The sequence below is a fragment of the Schistocerca nitens genome, chromosome 6 (genome assembly GCF_023898315.1).
Source record: "Schistocerca nitens isolate TAMUIC-IGC-003100 chromosome 6, iqSchNite1.1, whole genome shotgun sequence".
NCBI lineage: Eukaryota > Metazoa > Arthropoda > Insecta > Orthoptera > Acrididae > Schistocerca > Schistocerca nitens.
In genome coordinates this window covers 25,127,201-25,152,766 of record NC_064619.1, presented here as the reverse complement: position 1 = coordinate 25,152,766, position 25,566 = coordinate 25,127,201, and positions in this window count along the sequence as shown.

Genomic DNA, 25,566 nt, shown 5'->3' with positions numbered 1-25,566 from the left:
ACCGGGCGTGAGTCGTGCTTCGGTAGCTCAGATGGTAGAGAACTTGCCCACGAAAGGCAAAGGTCCCGAGTTCGAGTCTCGGTCGGGCACACAGTTTTAATCTGACAGAAAGTTTCATATCAGCGCACACTCCGCTGCAGAGTGAAAATCTCATTCTAGAAATAAGAATACAGATGACCCACAAAAAAAAAAAATCTCTAACCCACATGCCACAGAAAGAAGCACGATGTTGATGTACTACTAGAAAATTTAATCGATGACAATTATTGAAAATGATTGAGACCTAAATGGGGTGAAGTAAAAACGTTTTACCATAGCGTAAGGCTCAGATTTATCATTTTATGTTATCTACGGTATGGTGACTGTTGTATGTCACAATACTCTAAAATGTCCGGCAAAAATGCGTCAGCAGTACAAGAGAGCTAAATTTCTACGTTACAACAGTATCTAAATACATGAAGCGTATTTAATATCTCTAAAAAATCAATGACATTTGTTAGATGTGGCTGAATAAATTACTACAGTAGGAACTATGGCTCTTTAAGGAACTGTTGTAAGGCACATTAACATATAATAAAAAATTTCCACCACGTGCGCAACATTATTTTAGAAATGAAATCGGTGTTCTTATCACTTGAATTTTAGAAAGGAAGAAGGTGTTTTATTACGATTTATCACCTAAACTGCTGAATGACATGTTTTGTTTATGCCCACTTTCAAAACCCCTGAAGATTGTAACAGAGGAATAAAACAATTCCATGACGGCACATCTCCAAAAAAAGTCACAAAAAATTATTTACGTGTTATTGTATTATGTATTTGATTTTGCCCACTTTGCAAGCACACTGAAGCTTCAAAAGAACTATTTCAGCTTCTAAATATTGTGTATTATATATCAATATGCAAGCAGCTTTCATATTGGCCCCACTGATGAAACATTTAGGCTTAGCACCACCCGTTTACGAAGAAATTCCCTAAGCATACCACTCTAACAAGTTTTGTGGACCCTCAAGCTAAATATATCCGCTTGTAAATTGCATGTATAAATTATTAAAATACATGCAGCTTGAATGTTTGTCGTAATAAACGCAAAAACTCTACGAAAGTTGCAGGAAATAATGTTTTATTTTATGCAAGATTTCGCACACTTCCGAAGAGCAATCGACCTTCAAATTAAATATTTCCGCACTGCAGTTGTCTGTACTACCTTTCCAAATGTACGCAGCTCGCTTACAGGCACTTCTCCAATAAATTATAGTTAATAGACGACAGTAGGTTTAACTAAGTGCCTCACATTAAAGTCGTCTAAATTCCTGATACTTAGTCCGCTTGGTATCTACTGCAAATGTATCTTACAGCATAAAATGTAAAAATCTTTTTCTCACTTACAACACTCGCCGAAAACTCACCACTCTTTGGAAAGAAAATAAGAATTTCCACAGTTACATTGTCTGTATATAGCTCATTGAAATACATACAACATTAAAATCTTCCAGAAATCTACTGCACTGAATTATGAAAGTTAACACTGACGACGTCGCAGAAAAAAAACCAGATCTTACACCTTGGAAGTTTTAGCAATACGATCAGAATGCTTACCGTTATAACAATATAAAACTTTTTGCTGTTACGTAGTGGAAAGCTGTAATCCCTTCGCGGTATGTTAATGTATCCACACCGAAAGACTTGACCTTTAGTCACCGTCACTTTATTGATATAGTTAAATACATGAGGAAATTTAGATTGGACGCGAACCGTACTCCGAATGGTTAGGGCGACCGCTCGCTCTAAGTGGGAAATCTGGATTCGAGCCCAGTCGGCAAAAATTTGCTTTTATACTACAGAATTAATTTGAATACCCGATTTTAGGTGATGTTGGAATTTCTATTTCGTCATGTTATTAGTGTGGTGGTGTATTATCAGCTCTACGCAGTCACCACTGCCTATTAGGTTCACTCAAACTTTGTTCACTGGCCTAAATTAGTTTTCTCACTAGTGCAGCTCTACCGACAACTAACCTATCCTCTTAAAATTAACCCACGATTATATATTTTGTGCTCTTTGAAGTCGCCCGACCTGTTCCCTTTGCCGGCCGCTGGTGGCCGAGCGGTTCTAGGCGCTACAGTCTGGAACCGCGCGACCGCTACGGCCGCAGGTTCGAATCCTGCCTCGGGCATGGATGTGTGTGTTGTCCTTAGGTTAGTTAGGTTTAAGTAGTTCTAAGTTCTAGGGGACTTATGACCTCAGCAGTTGAGTCCCATAGTGCTCAGAGCCATTTGAACCATTTTTTTGTTACCTTCCTTAATCAACATGTTAATCAACATCTGTTTCCTAGTCTTAAATCATTCTTTCACTCCGACATTACGAAACCATCCATATCTGAATATGAACCAATGCTGTACAGCCACTGTACCATTTATTTGATATCTCAATAACGTAGACAGATTTTCTTATTGTATTACTGTTGACCCCAATGATAAATCTCAAATCCTTCAGCTGAACTGCATCCAGCCTATTGATCCTGTATTTTGTCTCTACTCTGTATAACTATCCTCACTGACATCTCTCATAGAGCCGGCCGCTGGTGGCCGAGCGGTTCTGGCGCTACAGTCTGGAACCGCGCGACCGCTACGGTCGCAGGTTCGAATCCTGCCTCGGGCATGGATGTGTGTGTTGTCCTTAGGTTAGTTAGGTTTAAGTAGTTCTAAGTTCTAGGGGACTTATGACCTCAGCAGTTGAGTCCCATAGTGCTCAGAGCCATTTGAACCATTTTTTTGTTACCTTCCTTAATCAACATGTTAATCAACATCTGTTTCCTAGTCTTAAATCATTCTTTCACTCCGACATTACGAAACCATCCATATCTGAATATGAACCAATGCTGTACAGCCACTGTACCATTTATTTGATATCTCAATAACGTAGACAGATTTTCTTATTGTATTACTGTTGACCCCAATGATAAATCTCAAATCCTTCAGCTGAACTGCATCCAGCCTATTGATCCTGTATTTTGTCTCTACTCTGTATAACTATCCTCACTGACATCTCTCATAGAGCCGGCCGCTGGTGGCCGAGCGGTTCTGGCGCTACAGTCTGGAACCGCGCGACCGCTACGGCCGCAGGTTCGAATCCTGCCTCGGGCATGGATGTGTGTGTTGTCCTTAGGTTAGTTAGGTTTAAGTAGTTCTAAGTTCTAGGGGACTTATGACCTCAGCAGTTGAGTCCCACAGTGCTCAGAGCCATTTGAACCATCTCTCATAGAAATCATCTATTTGGTTAGTTTCCTACGTTTCTGTAACAGAGACTTGCAATTTTTCCTTCCCCACCCGATTTGTATTTTGGTCTGCCACATGATAAATATTTATGTTATTCGCCATAGTTCACCCAGGCACTTAAGTCACCGGGCCGTCATATACCCTTCAGTTTCGACATTCTTGGCTGAAACAAAAAGAGAAAAGAAGTTAATTCAGAGAATCTATGAACAACTTAAATACCCAGATTCTATCAGTACGTGGTGTTTCAACTTAGATTGACCCCATATAATGGGGACTCCATGTGAAACAGAAGGTGGTTGCTGAAGAGCTTGGGGAGGTGCAGAGACTGACCTCCATAGACATAGCACGCAGGACTAGCGGCACACTCACTTCTGGGGCGGAAACCATGCTAAACATGCCCCAAGAACACTTGTGAGTTAAAATGGAGGCAGCGATGCTGACGTACTGGCTAAAAACTTAGAGTAAGTGGATACGTTTTGCATACCCTGAATCCCACACAAATTTAGGGGTTGTGGTAGATAGAGGAATGATTGAGAAAAAGCCAGCTGAGTATACTGTAAGTAGGCTGTTTATGTTTTCTTATTGGCAACATTACGTAGCGCTCTGTATGAAAATCACTGGCTGTGCTGTGTGCAGTCTGTGGTTGATTGGCATTGTTGTAATACTCGCCATTGTAGTGTTGGGCAGCTGGATGTTAACAGCACGTAGCGTTGCGCAGTTGGAGGTGAGCCGCCAGCAGTGGTGGATGTGGGGAGAGAAATGGCGGAGTTTGGAAATTTGTAACACTGGATATCATGAACTGCTATATATATTATGACTATTAAGGTAAATACATTGTTTGTTCTCTATTAAAATCTTTCATTTGCTAACTATGCCTATCAGTAGTTAGTGCCTTCCGTAGTTTGAATCTTTTATTTAGCTGGCAGTAGTGGCGCTTGCTGTATTGCAGTAGTTCGAGTAACGAAGATTTTTGTGAGGTAAGTGATTTGTGAAAGGTATAGGTTAATGTTAGTCAGGGCCATTCTTTTGTAGGGATTTTTGAAAGTCAGATTCCGTTGCGCTAAAAATATTGAATGTCAGTTTAAACACAGTCTTGTATAATTGTTCTAAGGGGACGTTTCAATACAACCACTTATAACTGCCTCAGTATACCTTTCAGTATAATATTAGGAAGTGGGGAGCAATGGAGGAACGAACCAGGAAGACGTATAGGACCAGTGATCTAGTATACTGACACGTCGAAAAGAGACAGCGGCGCTGGAGCTGGGATATTCGTGGTACAGTCTCCCTAGGGAAGCTGGCCACGGTATACCTGGCGAATACATCCGCTGACTGGATGTGCTTGGAGGAAAATTTGCATAGGCACTTCATATATAACGGAATCTGCATTTATTCAGACAGACATTCAGGGCTGAAATCTCTATCAGATCCTGCAGCGAGATCAAAGCTCGTTGCAGAACGCCGCAAAACCCTTGATACAGGGGGAAAGGAAACTAGTCATTCAGTAATCAGTAGCAATGTAACAGGTGATAGAGCAGTAGAATTACGACTACTAAATTTATTGGACAGGAACCGGTCCTGATGGCCAATAATGCGAAGAGTAAATCAGACCTATGAAACTGGAGCAGTGATGCCAAAGCCACGTGTTACCAAATTTCTTTTAATTCATGACTTTGGCACCACTGATCCAGTTTCTTAGTTTGAACAGGAGACTGCCTAAACTCATGGTAGCACTATCAGGCCGTGAGAACCTTAAGAAACACCTACTGATGATGCCTGTCAGGGAGACCCTAGATGTGAGGATGATTAAACGGCACCACAACGAATCTCCCACTGAAAATCGGTGGGCACCGAAAGTCTTAGGAGATTCGGGTCATCAAATCGTGAAGAAGTTGCGTCTTATAAAGGAAACTACTAAACTGCCTCCCAATACTCGTTAAAGTACTGGTTTTCTTTACTAGAATCACAGGAGTGAAACCACAGAGTGCTTTGATGTGGGCAATAGTGGGGCAGGACCGCTGTTCGTTTCATCTCCCTTTTAAAATAAAATCAAATCACCAAAGCAAGAGGGACACAGCTGACATTCTTTATCAACGTTGTCCTATCCTACCATCATTTATAATGATCCAATCGGCAGATGACGTTAATCTCAAACATTAAACTAAAAACGGAAGTAATATCCAGCGTTCCCCGATGAAGTGTTACAGACTCTCCATTGGTCCTGATCTATATTAACGACGTAGGAGACAATCTGAGTAGCTGTGTTAGATTGTTTGCAGAATATGGTCTCATTTACCGTCTTGTAATGTCACCAGATGACCAAAACGAGTTTCAGAAGCGGCAATTGATCTTGAATGAAGAAAAGTGTGAAGTTATTCACATGAGTACTAAAAGAAATTCGCTAAATTTCGATTACGCGGTAAGTAACACAAATCTGAAGGCTGTAAATTCAACTAAATACTTAGGGATTAGAATTACAAATAACCTAAATTGGAACGATCACTTGGATAACATTGTGTGTGGAGCAAACCAAAGACAGCGATTCATTGGCAGAACACTTAGAAGGTGCAAGAGTTCTACTAAACAGACAGCTTGCACCACTCTTGTCTGCCTTGATCTGGAGTATTGCTGACTGGTGTGGGATCTGTATCAGGTGGACCTGACGGATGACATCGAAAAAGTACATGGAAGGAAATCTCGTTTTGCATTGTCACGAAATAGGGGAGATAGTGCCGCAGATATGATACGTGAGTTGGAGTGGCAATCATTAAAACAAAGGCGTTTTTCGTTGTGACGGGATCTTGTCATGAAATTTCAATCATGAGTTTTCTCATCCGATAGCGAAGACTCTCCTGGCACCCACCTACATAGGGAGAAATGATCATCACAAGAAAATAAGAGAAATCAGGTTTCGCTCAGAAAAATTTAAGTACTCGTTTTTCCGCGCGCCGTTCGAGAGTGGAACGATAGAGGCACAGTTTTATGCTGGTTCATTGAACCCTTTGCCAGGCACTTTATGTGAACAACAGAGTAATCATGTAGATATAGATGCATATATTCTGTGAAGCCCTATCCTATGGGAGCAGCCATAGAATGAAAGTTTAGTATGTTGTAAATATAATGACAGACACAATTATAAAATATGTGTTTCGCAAACTTAAACAGAATATTGGATGGTGCATTTAACATATCATCTAAGATACGCATTTCCAAAATGTTCTGCGGGAGATGCGGCGTCTGGGATTCCTAAGGTAACAGCACGAAGCAGTACGTGAAGACGCAGCAGTAGAATATCTACAAACGATCTTGAGCAGCGCCAAACCATTCCTAAGGTAACAGCACGAAGCAGTATGTGAAGACGCAGCAGTAGAATATCTACAAACGATCTTGAGCAGCGCCAAACCATTCCTAAGGTAACAGCACGAAGCAGTATGTGAAGACGCAGCAGTAGAATATCTACAAACGATCTTGAGCAGCGCCAAACCATTCCTAAGGTAACAGCACGAAGCAGTATGTGAAGACGCAGCAGTAGAATATCTACAAACGATCTTGAGCAGCGCCAAACCATTCCTAAGGTAACAGCACGAAGCAGTATGTGAAGACGCAGCAGCAGAATATCTACAAACGATCTTGAGCAGCGCCAAACCATTCCTAAGGTAACAGCACGAAGCAGTATGTGAAGACGCAGCAGTAGAATATCTACAAACGATCTTGAGCAGCGCCAAACCATTCCTAAGGTAACAGCACGAAGCAGTATGTGAAGACGCAGCAGTAGAATATCTACAAACGATCTTGAGCAGCGCCAAACTATTCCTAAGGTAACAGCACGAAGCAGTATGCGAAGACGCAGCAGTGGAATATCTACAAACGATCTTGAGCAGCGCCAAACCATTCCTAAGGTAACAGCACGAAGCAGTATGTGAAGACGCAGCAGTAGAGTATCTACAAACGATCTTGAGCAGCGCCAAACCATTCCTAAGGTAACAGCACGAAGCAGTATGTGAAGACGCAGCAGTAGAATATCTACAAACGATCTTGAACAGCGCCAAACCATTCCTAAGGTAACAGCACGAAGCAGTATGTGAAGACGCAGCAGTAGAATATCTACAAACGATCTTGAGCAGCGCCAAACCATTCCTAAGGTAACAGCACGAAGCAGTATGCGAAGACGCAGCAGTAGAATATCTACAAACGATCTTGAGCAGCGCCAAACTATTCCTAAGGTAACAGCACGAAGCAGTATGCGAAGACGCAGCAGTGGAATATCTACAAACGATCTTGAGCAGCGCCAAACCATTCCTAAGGTAACAGCACGAAGCAGTATGCGAAGACGCAGCAGTAGAATATCTACAAACGATCTTGAGCAGCGCCAAACCATTCCTAAGGTAACAGCACGAAGCAGTATGCGAAGACGCAGCAGTAGAATATCTACAAACGATCTTGAACAGCGCCAAACCATTCCTAAGGTAACAGCACGAAGCAGTATGTGAAGACGCTGCAGTATAATATCTACAAACGATCTTGAGCAGCGCCAAACCATTCCTAAGGTAACAGCACGAAGCAGTATGTGAAGACGCAGCAGTAGAATATCTACAAACGATCTTGAGCAGCGCCAAACCATTCCTAAGGTAACAGCACGAAGCAGTATGTGAAGACGCAGCAGTAGAATATCTACAAACGATCTTGAGCAGCGCCAAACCATTCCTAAGGTAACAGCACGAAGCAGTATGTGAAGACGCAGCAGTAGAATATCTACAAACGATCTTGAGCAGCGCCAAACCATTCCTAAGGTAACAGCACGAAGCAGTATGCGAAGACGCAGCAGTAGAATATCTACAAACGATCTTGAGCAGCGCCAAACCATTCCTAAGGTAACAGCACGAAGCAGTATGCGAAGACGCAGCAGTAGAATATCTACAAACGATCTTGAGCAGCGCCAAACCATTGCTAAGGTAACAGCACGAAGCAGTATGTGAGGACGCAGCAGTAGCTAAGTCTCCAGAGTATGATGCCATACCATTCCCCGCCGCCTGCGGATAGAGATTCCCATAAGAATATCTACAAACGATCTTGAGCAGCACCAAACCATAAAATGCTTACACGCACTTTTTTTGTTTCATGTGAGACGATGGATAATACGGATACATAAATAAATTAAATGTCGCTCTATCCCCCGGGAACAGTTACGATTCCCAAAATGTTTCCCTCGGTAATAAGTCACACGAAGGAACCGGATATCACCTTCCAAATGTTTGTGGTTGTGAATTCCACTTCCTCACAGCATAGAACGGGATGGATATTTGGCTCTAACGAACGAAACCCTACGTAGAGCAACCCGCCCTGCCCCGAAGAACTGGGAACGACAGATGTTAAAAATATGAAAACTTTCTTCTGTAACCAGTACGCGAGAATGAAGAAGGAGGCTGGTGTAACTTGGTAAATACATACCTTGAGAAAATACAGGTTGAAAATCGAGAATCAGACAGGCCTCCCACATTCCGCCAGATTTTGCGAAGGTTGATGTGAAGCGGGTGGCCAGAGTGCTTGGCCACCGGGAAGGTTGCGGATGACCGCCTGGTAACCTGCACGAGAAATTTTGACCATTACGGTACGGACATGTCCCTAACCTGGGCACCAGGATGTTTCACCGTAACACCGCGACTTGGACACGCTTGCTGATGGAATGAGCTTCTTGCTTAAGAGCGCTCTAATGTACATTTTTCTGTATTTCAAATTGAAAGCTGAGACATCAGTTACAGATATGATACTAGAACTGTACCACTAAGAGCATCTGATGCACTCCAGAAGGCTAAGGCCCCAAGGAAGGATGGGAACTGGGACTTTCGCTAGCAAATTTCCAATTAATCGACCTCGTCAAGTCCCACACACACATACACACGTAAACACACACAAACACAGACACACACAATAATTCACAAACGCGAATTCTAATTTTTGGCTGCGACAGCGATTAACATTTGCCTTCATCTAAATTGAACTGTCATCTATACACCAGTTCTGACCAAAATTTGCAAGGAGTTTCCTTGGTTGTCAGGCAAATGACGGAGATTTTTTTTCCAATTACACTCCTGGAAATTGAAATAAGAACACCGTGAATTCATTGTCCCAGGAAGGGGAAACTTTATTGACACATTCCTGGGGTCAGATACATCACATGATCACACTGACAGAACCACAGGCACATAGGCACAGGCAACAGAGCATGCACAATGTCGGCACTAGTACAGTGTATATCCACCTTTCGCAGCAATGCAGGCTGCTATTCTCCCATGGAGACGATCGTAGAGATGCTGGATGTAGTCCTGTGGAACGGCTTGCCATGCCATTTCCACCTGGCGCCTCAGTTGGACCAGCGTTCGTGCTGGACGTGCAGACCGCGTGAGACGACGCTTCATCCAGTCCCAAACATGCTCAATGGGGGACAGATCCGGAGATATTGCTGGCCAGGGTAGTTGACTTACACCTTCTAGAGCACGTTGGGTGGCACGGGATATGTGCGGACGTGCATTGTCCTGTTGGAACAGCAAGTTCCCTTGCCGGTCTAGGAATGGTAGAACGATGGGTTCGATGACGGTTTGGATGTACCGTGCACTATTCAGTGTCCCCTCGACGATCACCAGTGGTGTACGGCCAGTGTAGGAGATCGCTCCCCACACCATGATGCCGGGTGTTGGCCCTGTGTGCCTCGGTCGTATGCAGTCCTGATTGTGGCGCTCACCTGCACGGCGCCAAACACGCATACGACCATCATTGGCACCAAGGCAGAAGCGACTCTCATCGCTGAAGACGACACGTCTCCATTCGTCCCTCCATTCACGCCTGTCGCGACACCACTGGAGGCGGGCTGCACGATGTTGGGGCGTGAGCGGAAGACGGCCTAACGGTGTGCGGGACCGTAGCCCAGCTTCATGGAGACGGTTGCGAATGGTCCTCGCCGATACCCCAGGAGCAACAGTGTCCCTAATTTGCTGGGAAGTGGCGGTGCGGTCCCCTACGGCACTGCGTAGGATCCTACGGTCTTGGCGTGCATCCGTGCGTCGCTGCGGTCCGGTCCCAGGTCGACGGGCACGTGCACCTTCCGCCGACCACTGGCGACAACATCGATGTACTGTGGAGACCTCACGCCCCACGTGTTGAGCAATTCGGCGGTACGTCCACCCGGCCTCCCGCATGCCCACTATACGCCCTTGCTCAAAGTCCGTCAACTGCACATACGGTTCACGTCCACACTGTCGCGGCATGCTACCAGTGTTAAAGACTGCGATGGAGCTCCGTATGCCACGGCAAACTGGCTGACACTGACGGCGGCGGTGCACAAATGCTGCGCAGCTAGCGCCATTCGACGGCCAACACCGCGGTTCCTGGTGTGTCCGCTGTGCCGTGCGTGTGATCATTGCTTGTACAGCCCTGTCGCAGTGTCCGGAGCAAGTATGGTGGGTCTGACACACCGGTGTCAATGTGTTCTTTTTTCCATTTCCAGGAGTGTAGTTTCACTTGGTAATCGTTTTGTCTCATCTTGACATATCTGCTGCTTGGATGAAAAGAGTGGAACAGTACCTCTGCCTGTATCTCGTGAGTAGATAAATAATTTAATAAATGAAAAAACTGAAAACACTGCTGCACCTGGCAATCGTTGCCCCCTCCCAGGGACCATTTCCGAGAGATTGCGCTACAGTATTACGAATCGTTAACTTTTTATCTAGTTACTGGAACTCAAAATCCTCCGTAATGATAAAGCAAGATGACCAGATACGCCGACGAGATAGTGAGCACCTAGTAAGCAGAGGAGTTGAAGGAATCACAACAAAAGTCAACTGATTGAAATGTACAAAACATGGAGTAATCGATAAGGAACGATAGATTAGGTTGCAAACTTAAACAGAGCTAAGTCATGTAGAATCCTTCAAACACACCTGAAAATTGTAACACATCTCGTTGCCAAAACTTCGTGCAAAAGCAGTTCTAGAGCGTCAGCGCTCAACGGCACGCGAGAAAAATTTAAATTGTATTTGAAATGCTGAATTAGGACCAGGTCTTTAAAAAAGATCATTGCCTAAACATGACGACTCGCAATGAGTAATGCTCTCTACATCACTTCAATAATTTTCATTTGTTCCATTCATTTATTAGTCACTGTTGTGTGGCCGTATTGTTTTAATGTATGAGCCTACATTTCATTTCAGCTCTCATTTACATGCATGTGTAAATTTGTGTAAAGTTATTGATGCAATTCGCGGACACAATGGTTTAGCCCTCACAAACGGTACTAAACGTTCCCCTTGAAGTCATTGTAGTGAGTCTGCGTATGTGTGTGTGTGTGTGTGTGTGTGTGTGTGTGCGTGTGTGTGTGTGTGTGTGTGTGTGTGTGTGTGTGTGCGTACGTACGTGTGTTTGTGAGTGTTTTTGCTTGTAGCTGCGTGTAACAGTGCGTCATGTGAGAAATGAATGAATTTTTTAAGAATTTAATTTAGAAGTGTTGCCCTTAATGATGTTGCATGTGATGTACGTTTAAGTTCTGTGGTTGACGAATATTGCGTATTTCGGTTTTTTATTGTGTCACTAGCTGTGGTGAGTTATGACTGTACTAACAGATGGCGGCGTCGATTTAAGATGCTCTTTTAGGTTCCGTGCTTGATTCCTGTGACTCAGCGATAATGGAGCCTAGAATATGTAACCACTGTAGCCCAGTAGGACGTAGACAGAACAGTGTGTCACATTTTTTTTTCTGTTTCCACTCTACTCGCTGATAATGTTTTTTCACAATGTATGAGTGAGCATGATTCCCATCATTCTCCTTCCCTAATCGTTGCACTTAATGCGCACACGATATATTTTGATAATTGTGCATAGGGTTTAGAATGCCTGATAGAAGATCGCTGATGGGACTTCTTTACATTTTGATCATTTTTCAGTGTACTGTGGCTATAAATACATCTAGAGTATGGGTTCATGTTTATAAACTATACACATTTTGCTGGCACGCAGTGTGAGGTTCCTTAACCACTTTTTTTGGTAATCAATGGGCTTTTGTTCCACGAGTACACTGTAAACGTAATAAAATAAGTAAAGAGGATAACATCGAGAAACTGCTAGAGGAATTAGGCAGTAAGGTTAGGGAAGTGGAAGCGATAGTCATGGGTGACTTAAATGCCGAGGTCGGAAATGAAAATGTAGGAAGGGAAGAGATAGTTGGTTCATACAGATATGGTAACAGAAATGTGGAAGGAGAGACATTGGTTAATTTTTGTGAAAGAGATTGTTTGACTGTGGGCGTCACGTGGTTCATGCAGAAAAAATAGCAAAACGTTGACGAGATGTATTTAGGGAGAGAGGAGGAAGACTATCGTTGACTACTTTCTGGCGGAAAAACAAATTCAGGACAGTAGATGGGTGTAGTGCGCTTCGAGAGAAACCTTCTGATGGAGACCATGGCCTAGTGGTGGCAAAGATGAAGATTTATATAGTGGAAGAAATAAATGTAGAAAGACAGAAGATAATTAAAATATAGAAGCTAGAAAATAGGAAGATACAAAAACCGTTTAGGGAGTTACTCAAGCTGAATATCCCAACCTCTGAATGTGAAAGTTTGGAAGAGGAGTGGGATGAGTTAAAAGAGACATTTTTAAGCTCTGCAGATGACACCTTTGCAGAAATGTCTGGCAGCGCAAAGGATCAGGAGACACTATGGTGGGAGAAGTGACGAAGACAGCAGTAAAAGGAAAGAAAGAATCACACAAAGAATGGAACAGAGAGAGAAAATAAGAGAGTTAAAAGAAATACTGTGAAAATAAAAAGAAGTGTAATTAAGTGCTAGCAGATGAGGTAATGTTGGGAGAATGGAATTACAAGAAGCAAGAGAAAGGAAAGCCCTAATTAAAGCCTGGTGAAAGAGGAATGCGCAAAGTTAATAATGCAACCAGATGTGATAAGGAAACGAAGGAAAGTGTAGTTTGACAAATTACTAAATCAGAAAAGTGACAATTAATAGAGAATAAAAGTACGTGACAGGGACCTCAATCTGGAAGGAGAGAAGGATATTACAATTTTAGAACTAGCGCTTAGAGGAATTAAGACAAAAAAGGCAGCTGGCATAGATGATGTAACCATGGAAATGATAAAGGCAGCTGGACGTACAGGGTTATAACGTTTATTTAGTCTGCTGAAATGCATGTGAACACACAAATGTGTGCCTGAAGAATGGTGCAAGGAAACAGTAATGTCACTGATCAAGAAGAGAGAGACTGGAAAGTAAGTGATAACTTTCTAGGGATCCACCCATTTAACAAATAGCAAAGATAATGGAGAGGATATTCGAAAGAAGATTGGAAGAAAAGAGGAAGGTCAATTAGAGGAGGAGCAGTATGACATTCCTCCTTATGCAACATCAACAGCGGACTCAGTCTTTGGTATGAACCAGTTGATGGATAGGCTCTTAGAAGCATTTGGTGCTGACACTTCTTGATTTGCTAAGGGCACACAGCATTCTACTCAGAGAAACGATACAGTGAATTCTTGGAGAGATGATACACAATAACGATGGAAATCATTCGTCGTGGGTGGCGTCATCTTTGATCGGCTGTGACTTAGGTGCAATGCACACATGGGCAAGGCATCGCCTGTACTGCGTATACACAAAAAGTAGTACATTTTCACGTACACAAGACATGTAATCCCAGAATTAAATTAAAAATACAACATATTGCTTGGTTCAAAGCAAAACAATATTAAATCCATTTTAGAGGTCACATTACGTAATAACTGACCTAAATTCATCACGTAAAACAGAAGGGACCTCCGGTGTTCCCCAAGGTAGTTTCACAGACCCTCTGCTGTTTCTTATCTGTACAAACTATTTCTACATCTACATCTACATCCATACTCCACAAGCCCCCTGACGGTGTGTGGCGGAGGGTACTTTGAATATCTCTATCGGTTCTCCATTCTATTCCAGTCTCGTATTGTTCGTGGAGAGAAAGTTTGTTAGTATGCCTCTGTGTGGGCTCTAGTCTCTCTGATTTTATACGATGGTCTCTTCGCGAAATATACCTAGGAGGGAGCAGTATACTGCTTGACTCCTCGGTGAAGGTATGTTTTCGAAACTTCATCAAAAGCCCGTACCGAGCTACTGAGCGTCTCTCTTGCAGAGTCTTCCACTGGAGTTTATCTATCATCTCCGTAACGCTTTCACGATTACTAAATGATCCTGTAACGAAGCGCACTGCTCTCCGTTGGATCTTCTCTATCTCTTCTATCAACCCTATCTGGTACGGATCCCACACTGCTGAGCAGTATTCAAGCAGTGGACGAACAAGCGTACTGTAACCTACCTCCTTTGTTTTCGGAATGCATTTCCTTAGGATTCTTCCAATGAATCTCAATCTGGAATCTCCTTTACTCACGATTAATTTTATATGGTCATTCCATTTTAAAACACTCCTAATGCCTACTCCCAGATAATTTATGGAATTAACTGCTTCCAGCTGCTGACCTGCTATATTGTAGCTACATGATAAAGGATCTTTCTTTCTATGTATTCGCAGCGCATTACACCTGTATACATTGAGAATCAATTGCCATTCCCTGCACCATGCGTTAATACGTTGCAGATCTTCCTGCACTTCAGTACAATTTTCCATTGTTACAACCTCTCGATATACTACAGCATCATCCGCAAAAAGCCTCAGTGAACTTCCGATGTTATCCACAAGGTCATTTATATATACTGTGAATAGCAACGGTCCTACGACACTCCCGTGCGGCACACCTGAAATCACTCTTGCTTCGGAAGACTTCTCTCCATTGAGAATGACACGCTACGTTCTGTTATCTAGGAACTCTTCAATCCAATCACACAATTGGTCTGATAGTTCATATGATCTTAATTTGTTCATTAATCGACTGTGGAGAACTATATCAAACGCCTTGCGGAAGAAACACGGCGTCTACCCGGGAACCCGTGTCTGTGGCCCTCTGAGTCTGGTGGACGAATAGCGCGAGCTGGGTTTCACACGATCGTCTTTTTCGAAACCCATGCTCATTCCTACAGAGTAGATTTCTAGTCTCATGAAAAGTCATTATATTCGAACATAATACGTGTTCCAAAATTCTACAACTGATCGACGTTAGAGATGTAGGTCTATTGTTCTGCACATCCGTTCGACGTCCCTTCCCGAAAACGGGGATGACCTGAGCCCTTTTCCAATCTTTGAGAACGCTACGCTCTTCTAGAGACCTACGGTACACCGCTGCAAGAAGGGGGGCAAGTTCCTTCTCGTACTTCATGTAAAATCGAACTGGTATCCCATCAGGTCCAGCAGCCTTTCCTGTTTTGAGCGATTTTAATTGTTTTCCTGCCCCTCTGTCATCTATTTCGATATGTACCATTATGTCATACGTGCAACAATCTAGAAAAGGAACTACAGTGCGGTCTTCCTCTGTGAAACACCTTTCGAAAAAGACATTTAGTATTTCGGCCTTTTGTCTGCCATCCTCTGTTTCAGTACTAATTAGGAGACAGCAGCTGTCTGAGGTCGTTTGCCGATGATGCTGTAGTTTCTCGTGCAGTAAACTCATCTGAAAATCAAAACAAATTACAAAATATTTAGAAAAGCCATCTGTATGGTGCGAAAATTGGCAGTTGACCCTAAAGAATGAAAATTGTGAGGTCTTCCAAACGGGTGTTAAAAGGAGTCCTTTAAACTTATGTTACACGATAAATAAATGAATCAGTTCAACTAAATACCTAGGAATTACAGTTACGAACAGCTTAAATTGGAAAGAGCAGACGGAAAATACTGTCGGGGAGGAAAACCAGAGAGTGTGTTTTATTGGCAGAACACTTAGAAGATGCAACAGATCTACTGAAGAGACTAGCAACGTTACGCTCGTCCATGTTCTTTCGGAATACTGCTGCTGGGCGTGGCATTCTTACCAGAGAGGAGTAATGGAGTCCATCGAGAAAATTCAAAGAAGGCAGCATGTTTTGTATTATACAGAAATTGGACAGATAATGTCACGGGCATGAAACGGGATTTGCAGTGGACATTATGAAAACAAAGACCCCACGTCTTCTTAGGAAATTTCAATCTCCGACTTTCTCCTCCGAATGCGAAAATATTTTCTTGAAGCTGATCTACATAGGGAGAGACGGTTATACTAATAAAATAAGGGCGGTGAGAGCTCGCGCGGAAACATATAGTTGTGCGTTTGCTTTTCGTTTGCTGTTGGAGAGTGGAATAATAGAGAATTATAGCAAGGGTGGTTCGATGAACCCTCTGCCAGGCACTTAAGTTTGATTTGTTGAATAACCATGATAGATGTATATGTAGATGCCCCACACACCTATGAGATCTACTCCACCTCTGTTAGTTTCTCTGATTGTATTCCTCGTTTTTACAGAACTATGACCATGACCTAAATCCACGCCACCAGCTAAAACGATGACACTTAAAAAACATTCCAGATACCGAGAAACGCCGTGATTGGCGCCGAAGACCAGGACTGCACCACTCAGATCCTGTGTTGGAAAACTTTCCGTCAATTTGTGGATAAAACTCCTACTCCGTACTGTTCAGAGTTGCCCAGTAATCACGAATTGCCGGACAATCTAAGCCAAGTTTACCATTTACTTCCTAAGTAGTTGTACAATCAATGTTGTCTCTCAATGTGATTATTCCTTACCGCTACACTTCATTGGTTGATTGGTTTGTTTGGGGAAGCAGACCAGACAGCGAGGTCATCGGTCTCATCGGATTAGGGAAGGACGGGGAAGGAAGTCGGCCGTGCCCTTTGAAAGGAACCATCCCGGCATTTGCCTGGAGCGATTTAGGGAAATCACGGAAAACCTAAATCGGGATGGCCGGACGCGGGATTGAACCGTCGTCCTCCCGAATGTGAGTCCAGTGTCTAACCACTGCGCCACCTCTCTCGGTACACTTCATTAAATATCCGATATAATTTGTTCTTGGTTCCCAGTTCCTAGTCCGCACTTCCCAAATAGAACCCAATACACCAGCATAGTAATATTACACAGAAGAGGAAACACTGCTCCTGGTCATGACTATATTGCCTAACAATACCTAAAAGAGTGCCTAAACTCTTACCTACAGATCCTGTCCAACTTCCGCAACATCATCCTTCAAGTTGGATACTATCCTGAGCCTTGAAAAACTTTCCTCATTCTATTTATCGTTATAATTCAAGAAAGCTACCAGTGACACCTACTTCTTCCCACCCATCAGCCTCACCGTGGTTTACAGCATGCTCTACGAATAAGTCTTCTCCCTACGCATACGGAATAACTTAAACCAGCTTCTCCTCCTCTCCGATCATCTAAACTGCCGTCCTAACCTGTGTTCCTCCGAACCAACCTCTGTACTGCACTTCTATCCGGCTATAGTTGAGACAGTGTAAGAAAATTTCTGACAGCTCGCACGGCTGTAGCGAGCTTCCAACGGCGCAGCGCTGTCGGCTGCATGTGGAAACAATAGCCGTCTACGGAACTCTGACAGTAGTGAGGCGTATCACGTTATTGGTTGAGGTAATCCCGCGAAGCTGCCGCGCCCAGCCCACTGCACCTATCAGGGATCAACTTACGCTGATTCAACTATAGTGTCCTGATATGGAGAAATCAAATGGCCATAGATGACATTCAGTATTCTAATCAAAGTCTAGACGTTGTAACGCTTCCGCCCGCTCGGACGTACGTTAGCTGTATAAAGCCTGTACTGTAATAAGTTCACGGGCTTCACCTTATAAACAAGGATTTTGGTACATAAGTTGACCGCGTGTACCTAATAGAAGCAAGATCGGACTTGTACTCAGTCAATAACTACAGTGATGCATCAAGCAAATGTAAAGTATAATTGCTCGTTCGCATGGACAAGAAGTATACACAGTAGATGCTACCTATAATTAATAATTCGGTCGCCAGCCTACTTCGGCAATGAGTGAGTTTTTCCTTGTACAAGTGAGTGCATGTACAAGCATAGTAACACGTAGTAATGATGCGTTATATGGTAAAGTTTGGAACCAGAAAAATCCACTGAACTAAAGTTTTCTCTTTTTGTACTAATTTGGACGAGATAAATTCACACAACACCACACAGCAATGATTACTACGAACTGCATTTTGTATATTGATCAGACTGAAATCGGGCATAGATTGTCCTAGAATGAGCAATTTTGAAAGCACACATACAATGCCACTATTAAAATTGGAAAACAACACTAATACCATTAGGTTCAATATAGAACTTAACTTTACTGGTCAAAACTAATCAGCACATTTCAAGGTTTGAAAGAATGGACAAGATAAGGGGGGGGGGGCTGAAACTGTTATGGTCGTTATACTGAAACTATTAAGTATTGAAGGCAAATTAACACTCAAAATTATCAATCTATGGATAACTACTCTTTTGTCTTACTTCTGAATAATTTAGCTGTCATTATTTCTGTCTCAGATTAATTAAATAACATCGCTAACTCAATGGAGGGGTATCTGTTGAGAGGCCAGACAAACATGTGGTTCCTGAAGAGGGGCAGCAGCCTTTTCAGTAGTTGCAGGGGCAACAGTCTGGATGATTGACTGATCTGGCCTTGTAACATTAACCAAAACGGCCTTGCTGTGCTGGTACTGCGAACGGCTGAAAGCAAGGGGAAACTACAGCCGTAATTTTTCCCGAGGACATGCAGCTCTACTGTATGATTAAATGATTTATTTTATTTATTTATTTATTTATTGTTCCGTGGGACCAAATTAAGGAGAAATCTCCATGGTCATGGAACGAGTCAATACATGAAATTATAACACGATATTAGAAACAGATAAAATGAAATATAGAAAAAATATACCTCTTGGGTAAAATATTCCGGAGGTAAAATAGTCCCCCATTCGGATCTCCGGGCGGGGACTACTCAAGAGGACGTCGTTATCAGGAGAAAGAAAACTGGCGTTCTACGGATCGGAGCGTGGAATGTCAGATCACTTAATCGGGCAGGTAGGTTAGAAAATTTGAAAAGGGAAATGGATAGGTTAAAGTTAGATATAGTGGGAATTAGTGAAGTTCGGTGGCAGGAGGAACAAGACTTTTGGTCAGGTGATTACAGGGTTATAAATACAAAATCAAATAGGGGTAATGCAGGAGTAGGTTTAATAATGAATAAAAAAAATAGGAGTGCGGGTTAGCTACTACAAACAGCATAGTGAACGCATTATTGTGGCCAAGATAGACACAAAGCCCATGCCTACTACAGTAGTACAAGTTTATATGCCAACTAGCTCTGCAGATGATGAAGAAATAGATGAAATGTATGACGAGATAAAAGAAATTATTCAGGTAGTGAAGGGAGACGAAAATTTAATAGTCATGGGTGACTGGAATTCGTCAGTAGGAAAAGGGAGAGAAGGAAACATAGTAGGTGAATATGGATTGGGGGGAAGGAATGAAAGAGGAAGCCGCATTGTAGAATTTTGCACAGAGCATAACTTAATCATAGCTAACACTTGGTTCAAGAATCATGAAAGGAGGCTGTATACATGGAAAAAGCCCGGAGATACTGACAGGTTTCAGATAGATTATATAATGGTAAGACAGAGATTTAGGAACCAGGTTTTAAATTGTAAGACATTTCCTGGGGCAGATGTGGATTCTGACCACAATCCATTGGTTATGAACTGCAGATTGAAACTGAAGAAACTGCAAAAAGGTAGGAATTTAAGGAGATGGGACCTGGATAAACTGAAAGAACCAGAGGTTGTAGAGAGTTTCAGGGAGAGCATAAGGGAACAATTGACAGGAATGGGGGAAAGAAATACAGTAGAAGAAGAATGGGTAGCTCTGAGGGATGAAGTGGTGAAGGCAGCAGACGATCAAGTAGGTAAAAAGACGAGGGCTAATAGAAATCCTTGGGTAACAGAAGAAATATTGAATTTAATTGATGAAAGGAGAAAATATAAAAATGCAGTAAATGAAGCAGGCAAAAAGGAATACAAACGTCTCAAAAATGAAATCGACAGGAAGTGCAAAATGTCTAAGCAGGGATGGCTAGAGGACAAATGTAAGGATGTACAGGCTTGTCTCACTAGGGGTAAGATAGATACTGCCTACAGGAAAATTAAAGAGACTTTTGGAGAGAAGAGAACCACTTGTATGAATATCAAGAGCTCAGATGGCAACCCAGTTCTAAGCAAAGAAGGGAAGGCAGAAAGGTGGAAGGAGTATATAGAGGGTTTATACAAGGGAGATGTACTTGAGGACAATATTGTGGAAATGGAAGAGGATGTAGATGAAGACGAAATGGGAGATAAGATACTGCGTGAAGAGTTTGACAGAGCACTGAAAGACCTGAGTCGAAACAAGGCCCCGGGAGTAGACAACATTCCATTAGAACTACTGATGGCCTCGGGAGAGCCAGTCCTCACAAAACTCTACCATCTGGTGAGCACGATGTATGAGACAGGTGAAATACCCTCAGACTTCAAGAAGAATATAATAATTCCAATCCCAAAGAAAGCAGGTGTTGACAGATGTGAAAATTACCGAACTATCAGTTTAATAAGTCACAGCTGCAAAATACTAACGCGAATTCTTTACAGACGAATGGAAAAACTGGTAGAAGCTGCCCTCGGGGAAGATCAGTTTGGATTCCGTAGAAATGTTGGAACACGTGAGGCAATACTGACCTTACGACTTATCTTGGAAGAAAGATTAAGAAAAGGCAAACCTACATTTCTAGCGTTTGTAGACTTAGAGAAAGCTTTTGACAATGTTGACTGGAATACTCTCTTTCAAATTCTGAAGGTGGCAGGGGTAAAATACAGGGAGCGAAAGGCTATTTACAATTTGTACAGAAACCAGATGGCAGTTATAAGAGTCGAGGGGCATGAAAGGGAAGCAGTGGTTGGGAAAGGAGTGAGACAGGGTTGTAGCCTCTCCCCGATGTTATTCAATCTGTATATTGAGCAAGCAGTAAAGGAAATAAAAGAAAAATTTGGATTAGGTATTAAAATTCATGGAGAAGAAGTAAAAACTTTGAGGTTCGCCGATGACATTGTAATTCTGTCAGAGACAGCAGAGGACTTGGAAGAGCAGTTGAACGGAATGGACAGTGTCTTGAAAGGAGGATATAAGATGAACATCAACAAAAGCAAAACGAGGATAATGGAATGTAGTCTAATTAAGTTGGGTGATGCTGAGGGAATTAGATTAGGAAATGAGACACTTAAAGTAGTAAAGGAGTTTTGCTATTTAGGGAGTAAAATAACCGATGATGGTCGAAGTAGAGAGGATATAAAATGGAGACTGGCAATGGCAAGGAAAGCGTTTCTCAAGAAGAGAAATTTGTTAACATCGAGTATAGATTTAGGTGTCAGGAAGTCGTTTCTGAAAGTATTTGTATGGAGTGTAGCCATGTATGGAAGTGAGACATGGACGATAACTAGTTTGGACAAGAAGAGAATAGAAGCTTTCGAAATGTGGTGCTACAGAAGAATGCTGAAGATAAGGTGGGTAGATCACGTAACTAATGAGGAGGTATTGAACAGGATTGGGGAGAAGAGAAGTTTGTGGCACAACTTGACTAGAAGAAGGGATCGGTTGGTAGGCCATGTTTTGAGGCATCAAGGGATCACAAATTTAGCATTGGAGGGCAGCGTGGAGGGTAAAAATCGTAGAGGGAGACCAAGAGATGAATACACTAAGCAGATTCAGAAGGATGTAGGTTGCAGTAGGTACTGGGAGATGAAGAAGCTTGCACAGGATAGAGTAGCATGGAGAGCTGCATCAAACCAGTCTCAGGACTGAAGACCACAACAACAACAACAACTCAATTCAAAAAACTCTCTTCCAAGTTAGTCACACTTTTGTTCTTTACCAACATTTGCAATAACACACATAACTTTCAAACTTCTTTATAGCATAGATTGATCTACGGATAATTCTTATTAACACTAATTTTTAAACTTTCAGTTCAGGATACTCGGGTTGCACAATACGAGGTAAGGATCCTGTCTAGGTCAGTGATCAGGATAAGTCATGGCTAAGGCAATTCTGGTAAAAGTCACGTTATTATTGAACAGTTAGAAACATTTTCGACACTGTTCCACACAGATACACTTCTAAAGATGAAATAAATGTTTGACCTGTGCAAGTCGGTGCGGCGGTTGGCGGGCAGCGAGATAGCGGGCAGCACGGCACACATACAAGCACGGCTAAGGCTCACACTACATCGGCACTTTCCTTCTTCTTAGCGTCGTAATCTTTCCAACTTTGTGCCTCAGAATATAGCCATGCCAAGTAGTCGTCGGAATCGGTGCATCCGAGGCTCAATGGGATCCACTTTTCCTGGGTAGCCGCCTCGGTACAGTACGTGTTCCTCTGACCGATTCACAACTCCGACTGACTACTGAGCCCGTTGTGCCGAACCGCGCCAGTTTGCGTTTTCCCGCCTCGGCTGCCTCCACCTTTTCCCGCTCCCCTACAGGTAGGGTATTCACCACAGGTTTTCTACTACACATATCCTACTGCATTACCTACGTATGGACCAAGTGTATAAATTACAATTTTCACATCTTACAACAGTTTTAACATTAAATACACTTCCCTTTGATTACCACATTATTTGAAATCCAACATAAATAATAACATTCATTTCAAAAGTTACTCACAGTTTCTTTAACATCACGATACGAATCGAAAAAGAATTTCAAAACATTGCTTACATTAATTTACCTAAATTCATAAAGAAAAAAATTATTATATGTACAGTTGTCGTTACAACGTGTACAATTCTGACAAACTAACTCCGTACTCTTTATCCTTCCTCTCCAACCGTTCATCCTATAAGACTAAAAAGAGCAATAACTCCAATTCATTTCATCCCATTAATGATGTATCCAAAGGCTCTGTCCTTTCTCTATTTCAAAATATCCTCTACACTGCTGATAGTCCTAAATCCCAACTGGCATCAACACCTCCTGTGCGCCGACGAATTGCTTCGCTAACCTTACACTTGGTCATCCAGAAATCACAACGATCCCTTCAACTGGCTGAACAACCTTCTGGTGCAATCAGTGGTTTCTGAACAACACCACTTCCCAGATAAAGGAATTAATTATCTGGATGGAACCACACCCAAGGTTCCAATAGTTTCCACCTGTACGTTTAATTCGCCCTACCTAGTGGAGTAACACTAAACTATCTCACACTAACACCAGACTCTAAACTAATATGGACATCACACCTTTCAGCGGTACAAAAATTAGCAGCTATAGACTAATACTAATGTAAATAAAAACTGGACAATTATAAGGGTTGTATCCCTCCACACCTATAGAGCTTTGGTAATAACAATTCTCTGTTCTGCTACTGAAGCATGATTACCTGCTCCACCAGTTCTTTACCACACTCTCCTACGCTTCGGAAATCATTCATCCCAACTCGTCTTCTGTGTCAGTCTGCCTCATCCGGATGTTGTATGTACTTATTAATTTCCACCCTTCTCTCCCACATTTAAGAGCTTATTATTTCCTCCAGTTTCGTACCAACAACCCAGTCGGTCCATCCCTATTTATCAAGACTCAGACTTCATTGCTGTTGTATCAGCACATCCTCCGAACCTTACACCATTACGCTCTCCATACCCCTTCCCCCAACTTAAAACACTTCTCCCGTTTTGACTTAGTAATCCTCCTATGTATTTCTTCGCTCTCCGAAAGGCTAACTCCTTTGTTATAGTTCCCGTTTTTCCATCGACATATTACCCACTTTTCTCCAAAAGTGCTGTTGGGTTCCTGTACATAGTGCAGTGAAAGAAGAGCCCCGTATCCCAACCGTATTTTTTTTTCCATTTTTAAAGGTGAATGATTCACGTTTTAGAATTGAAGGGCTTATTTCAATAGTGGTACAAGTCCATTACCTCCACTTTTCTGTCTACAATGCTGCTGAAAATAATGAGCCAAACAGACAGAAAGAAAGGTTCATCTCTAGCAAGAAGCCATATGCTTCAATATTTCTGGTATCTCAACTGCAGATTTTTGAGCGCTCATTTAACTTTATGACTCTGTATCTCAATATGAACAAAAATGGATTTGTACCACTATTGAAATAAGCCCTTCAATTATAAAAGTATGTACATCCTTTACGTCTTTAATAACTTCGGAAAAAGCTGATCGTATAGTATTACAAACCGACTTAACTGAAGAGTATTGATGTAATGCTTCCAGCCCACCCTAGATCCCATGGACTCAAGGAACAAGAATTGAAAAAAGAACATACATTGAATATCTTTTAACACACACTGCTAGGAAACTCTACTCAAATACCAAAATGTTCTTTCGAAGGAACAGACAGCTCGAATTCATATAACTGATAAGCCTGGGTGAGCAATGGATCCACTTTCTTCAGTGCGAACGCATGAAAGACGACCGACCACCCGGGGGAATCTCTGAGTAGCGAACAGGGAGTGTAGTGGACAGGGACTGCGGATAGGTGGCTCTCGGTGGGAGTGTGGGTCGGCCGTGTGGCGTACCGACACAGTCCATGCAGTTGTGATGACGCTGTATCCCGGATGGCGCAGTGGTTACCGCAAGTGCCTGGTAAGCATGAGATCCCGGGTTCGATTCCCAGTCAGGTACACATTTTCACTCGTCGCTGCTGAGACCGCTCAATGCAGCTGACAGCAGTGATCCCGCTTCCCTTTACATAAAGTATTTTTCCTCTGCAACTTCCAATCCTACTGTGCTGCAGTGCCTACACGGACAGATTTCACCTACTCCACACTTACGCATGTTCCTTTTCGTCTTCAAATTGAATCACGTAATTTCTCGATGCTGTTTTGGGTTTTGTCCCCCCAACTTTTTGCCAGTTCATGTCTCTACATTTCTCTTCGACTGTCTTATCTATATGACTGCTGACAGCTGCAGTGATCTAACAGCTATAGCAATATGGTTGCGCGATGAAGTCGTGTTGTGTGTGTCAATAGAAAAACTAATAGCGTAACGAATTTGATTGAACATGAAAAACTCTATGGTAATCTATCTGATAACCCTGTAACTTCCATGTGTAATTTACACGGTATCTGCTGATTATCAGTGTACACGTATACCTGAAGTGACGTCATTCTTCTGCAGACGGATAACATTATTGCTCTTACGTCTCCCCTGAATGTGGCGACAAAGACCTCCTTCCTGCTTTCTCCTCACCTCACAGTCCACTAAGGTAGAAGCCTAACTTAGCGCTGACCACTTATATCGACTTATATCAATATG